The sequence below is a fragment of the Chiloscyllium punctatum genome, chromosome 27 (genome assembly GCF_047496795.1).
Source record: "Chiloscyllium punctatum isolate Juve2018m chromosome 27, sChiPun1.3, whole genome shotgun sequence".
Lineage (NCBI taxonomy): Eukaryota > Metazoa > Chordata > Chondrichthyes > Orectolobiformes > Hemiscylliidae > Chiloscyllium > Chiloscyllium punctatum.
The window spans coordinates 5,105,130-5,110,542 of NC_092765.1; the positions used below are offsets into that span (position 1 = coordinate 5,105,130).

The following is a 5,413-nucleotide window of genomic DNA, read 5'->3' on the forward strand; positions in this document are numbered from 1 at the left end:
CTGCTTCTTTGACTGATCAGAGCCAGCTTTCAATCGTTCTCCTGTTCTGTCAGCAGGAATGGCTGATAACTTTGCCACAACAGAAGTTTAAAGTTATCCACATTTGATTTGTTACACCTTCATTATATTTTTATCTACCCAATCTCTTGAGAATTTAGATATGTAACCTTTGTTTTATATCTGTTTTTTTTCAAAGAATTAATCAAACCTTGAGAAATATAATAATTTTTAATACTTATGTCATTACTAACTTTTCTGTAACAAAAGCAGAAATTGCTGGAAAAGCTCAGCAGGTCTGGCAGCATCTGTGGAGAGAAAGCAGACCCAACATTTTGGGTCCAGTGATCCTTCCTCAGAACCTTTGTTTTTCCTGAGCTAGAGCCCAAAGAGAGAAAGAACAGTTGGACAGACAAAGGAGTGAATAATGATCACCTTGGGAGAGTAAGGGACAATTAATTACGAATGGGACAATTAATAGCTAACAATGAATTGTGTGAAATAGCAGACCATGTGATAATAACATGTGGTGTGTCAAGGCTTAGGCAAGCATATAGCCCCAGTGGCCTAATGGATAAGGCACTGGCCTCCTAAGCCACGGATTGTGGGTTCAAGTCCCATCTGGGGTGGAATCACTTTTGCCCTGAAATACTCTCTGTATTTATCACAGGAATTCTTTCGTCATTATACAATCTTGGCAAATCCTGTTCAGCAATCCAGATTCTGAGCAAGAGTCACTTGACCCAATACATTAACCCTGATTTCTCTCCACAGATGCTGCCAAACCTGCTGAACTTTTCCAGCTATTTCTCTTTTCGTTTCCAATTTCCAGCATCTGCAGTACTTTTATTTTCTATTTTTTCTGTATTTGCATTTTAGATAAATATAATTTATGATTAAATGATTTATTTTCATGAACGTAACATATTGCAATATTTAAGTATAGACAGACTGAGGTTGTTTCTTCTATGAGAATATCAATTAAGAGTGTGATAATGTTAATGACAATTGACTATTAACTGCCAAGCTTTGTTTAGTTTACAATCCTGACAGATTGAATCTGATTGGTCAGGGCCTAAGAAATAAACCAATGAATGACTGAATCTTATTTTGTTGAGTTAAAACAGGTGTAGTGGCTGTGCATGTACTTTCTGTCTCAAATCGAAAAGAATGGTGCTGGAAAAGCACAGCACATCAGACAGCATCCAAGGAGCAAGAGAAACAATGTTTCAGGCAAAAGACCTGCATCTGCAGTCCTCACGTAGTCCACATACTTTCTGTCTGCATAGAACAGGGCTTATGCATTAATTTCTGTAGCTTCCAGTTATATGCAAGTGCACCACACCCCAAGGCTAACTCAACAATCCTAATTTGGTTATTGGTACAATTTTTTGCACACTCAGGATTATCCAGTAAATGTTGTCCATTTGCAGCATCGCATCCAATGTTGGACACAGTGTGCTGAATGTTTTTAAGCATTAGCTGGTTGGGTCTGTGTGGTCAGTGCCTTGCTCATTGTGAGCAAACAAAGGGATATGTTGAAATAAAAACAGAAAATGCTGGAGAAATTCAGCAAGTCAGCCAGTGTTTGGGGAGAGAGAAGCAGAGCTAATATTTCAAGTCTGGTATAACTCTTCTTCAGAACTGTAAATTTTTTTTTGCATTCACATGTTCCATGCACCCTCTAGATAATATAATTGGGTCTATAAGCACTGGGGAAGGTCAGAAATAGTTGTTACCAGCTTTGAAAAGCTATTAGTAATCACTGACAACCCTCCCATGCTGATCTCTCCAGCAGAGTGCTGTTTGAGGAATTTAAAACACAGCTGAGTCCTTACAGACTCTCCAATATCCTGCTTAGTCTAATGTAATTTCAGAAATAGCATTACAAAAGTGATTTCAGGGGTTGCTGTTCCCCATTTTGAACTGGAAGCATGTTCTTATAAACCTGCAGAAAGCCACTGTACAGGGAACGAATTTGTTGTGATAAGAATTATTCTTTTTTGCTTTTTAAGTACATTTCTGACACCTGTAGATGAAGCAAATAATTCAATGAGAAAGGAGAAAGGCAAGACACAAAATAATAGAACATCTACCCAGAAATACTAATACTGTGATACGTATTGGGTTAACATGCCTGCTATAGGAAGGAGAAAGTGAGGACTGCTAATGCTGGTGTTCAGAGTCAAAACTTGTGGCATTGGAAAAGCACAGCAGTCAGGCAGCATCTTAGGAGGAGGAGAGTCAACATTTTGGGCATAACCTCTTCAGGTTGAACAGGCTGGGGCTGTTTTCCCTGGAGCATCAGAGGCTGAGGTGACCTTACAGAGGTTTATAAAATCATGAGGGGCATGGATAGGGTCAATAGACAAGGTCTTTTCCCCAAGGTAGGGGAGTCCAAAACTAGAGGGCATAAGGTTAGGGTGAGAGGGGAAAGTTTTAAAGGAGTCCTAAGGGGCAACTTTTTCACGCAGAGGGTGGTACATGTATGGATTGAGCTGCCGGAGGATGAGGTGGAGGATGGTACAGTAGCAACATTTAAGAGGTATTAGGATGGGTATATGGATAGGAAGAGTTTAGAGAGATGTGGGCCAAATGGGACTAGATTAATTTAAGATATTTGGTCGGTATGGACGAGTTGGACTGACAGGTCTGTTTCTGTGCTGTACATCTCTATGACTCGATAATTCTTTTTAATAATGTTAGCATTGGTCAGCTTTTAGTTACCAGAAACATCTCATAGTGGAGCAGTCTTCTTTAAGAAATGTTGAAGGTAAATTTGGACAAGTATAGTTTTAATTCATATGTGAAAAGTGCCCAATCCCTGTGTGCCAGGTCGACTCTTTTGGCATTGACATTTGTGAGTTGTGTCTGTGTGGGCAGTGCTCTCACCTCTGAGTCAAAAGCTGTGGGTATAAGACTTCAGTGAGAAATTCCAGCTGACATTCAGCTGCAGTACTTGGGGACGACCACACTTCGAGATGCAATTTTCAGAAGAAACATCAACTGAGGCACCATCTGCTTTCTCGAGTAGACGTAAAATCTCCCATCCCATTACTGTATAGACAATCTGCCAGAGTGGTGGGGCTGGGGAGCTGTTGGTGGTGAGAGTTCTGGTGCAGTGTGCTTTGGGGAATGTTGGTGGCGGGTGTTCTGTTGTGGGACGCACCGTGTCCTGGCCAATATTTATCTTTTAATCAACATGATCAAAAAAAAGCAGATTATATGATCATGCTCACATTGCTAGGTAAAAACAATGACTGCAGATGCTGGAAACCAGATTCTGGATTAGAGTGGTTCTGGAAAAGCACAGCAGTTCAGGCAGCATCCAAGGAGCAGGAAAATCGACGTTTCGGGCAAAAGCCCTTCATCAGGAAAGAGTACATTGCTATTTGTGGGAGCTAACTGTGTATAAATTAACTGTTGCATTTATTACATTGCAACAATTGCCAATACTTCATTGACTCCAAAAAATGTTGGGGTTGTAAAAGGTGCTATATAATTGTAAGCTTTACTTTTATTTTAAAAATTGCACTGAGCATGTCCAAATGAGGTCAAAGTCCATTGTGATGCTTCCTGAGTTTGATCTCATCTATAAAGTCAGTGGAAAGAAAAATGTGCACAACTCTGACAAATTATTGCTCATTTTACACAATCATCCAAAATCATGATCTCCCTTGTTGTTTATGTACTGATTCCCCAAAGTGGCCTTTTCTCTTGCCCTCTCCCAGAACTTGCCCATCCTTCACCAGCAGTTAGCAGCTGTCATCACTATTACCAAGTTGGTCTGTTAAAATGTGCACAACAGAATATTTGACTTTGGGTCCTTTCAATAGATGAGCACTCTAAAATATTTTTCTCTAACATTGCATCCATTGTTGCAAACTTGGTTCAGCCAACCACATGGAGCCAGATTAATGGTGTCTCTTTTGTTGTGGGTCTTATGTCCACATCTGAGAGTTTGACTCCAAGACAAACTAGCTTGGAGGAAAGCAAGGACGTGCTTGAGTTTCTTTTTTTTATTGCATATTAAGATTAAATACTGCAAGACATGGTAGTCGGAAATATAGATTCCCTAGTTTTAGTGTTAAGTAATTGAAAGACAATTCACTCAGTCATTTCTCTCAACTCCACCCACACTTTGCTATTTAAGCCCTGTGAGGAGCATCTCCATTACATCATCGCAAGGTTGCTTTAGGGTCCTAAAACACTTACACAACAGTACTGGGTTATGGTAACCACAGGAAAGCAGTATCGATATTCCTACAAGCTATGTATCAAAGATTGCCATTGTTGTCACTGCCAGACCAATTCAACCAGCTTGTTGCTGCCTCATTATTTACAGTTGTCATGTCTTCCTTGACAAACCTGGGGTAAGTGATGACTTTTTGGCTAAGCAAATGGATTTTCATGAGAGAGATAATAAGATGTAAAAGTCTTAGACAGAGCACAGAAGAGATTTACAAGGGCAGTTCCAGGAAGGAGAAACTGCAATTACGATGAAAAATTGAAGGAGTTTGGAGTATTCTCCTCAGAGAGAAAAAAGAGATTTTTTGAGATTTTCAAAATCACCAGCGGGCTGGATAGAGTAGACAGGGAGAAGTTGTTACAGCTTCTAAAAGAAAGGAGAACAAGAGGGCATAGATTTAAAGTGATGTGCAAATGAAACAAGCACACATATTTAGGGTCTGGAATGTCCTGTCTGAAAATGTAGTGGAGGCAGGTTCAGTTGGAGTATTCAAGAGAGGCATTGGACGATTCATTGAATAGAAGTGGTTTGAAAAGGATATGGAGTAAAAGTAGGAATTTAGCACTAGGTAATAGAACCAGTACAGACATGACAAGCTTAAAACCCTCCATACGACCACACGTCATAAGAGGAGTAGGTCATTCAGCCCATTAAGTCTGCTTCACCAGTCAATGTCATCATAACTATTCTGATAATCCTCAACAACACATTTCTGCCTTTTCCCCAAAAGCCTCGATTCCCTTAATTAAAACTGTGTCAGTCTCATCCTTGAATATACTGAACAAAACAGCTTCAACACCCTCTGTGGTAAAGAAGTCTTCTGGGCCATGATAATTCTGTAATAAGAGACAGCGTACACAAAATTAATTCATAATCCACATTATCTCTAACGTTTTTCAAAAGAATCATAAGCACAGGGGAGGCCGTTCATTGTGCCCATGTCAGCTCTCAAAGTGAATCCCTACTGTGTGGAAGCAGGCCATTCAGCCCATCAAGTTCACACCAACCCTCCCATCCTATCCCTGGATTCCCCATGGCTGATCCACCTAATCTGCACATCTTTGGACTGTGGGAGGGAAACCCACACAGATACAGGGAGAACGTGCAAACCCAACACAGACAGTCACCCAAGGCTGGGATTGAACCTGGGCCCCTGGCACCATGCGG

General features: G+C 40.5%; 1 non-coding gene across 1 annotated transcript; it reads left to right on the plus strand.

Annotated features, from left to right (window-relative positions):
* Positions 1–553: 553 nt before the first annotated feature.
* trnar-ccu (transfer RNA arginine (anticodon CCU)) lies at positions 554–626 on the plus strand. The gene has a single exon. It is a non-coding gene; the product is annotated as a tRNA-Arg (tRNA).
* Positions 627–5,413: the final 4,787 nt, after the last annotated feature.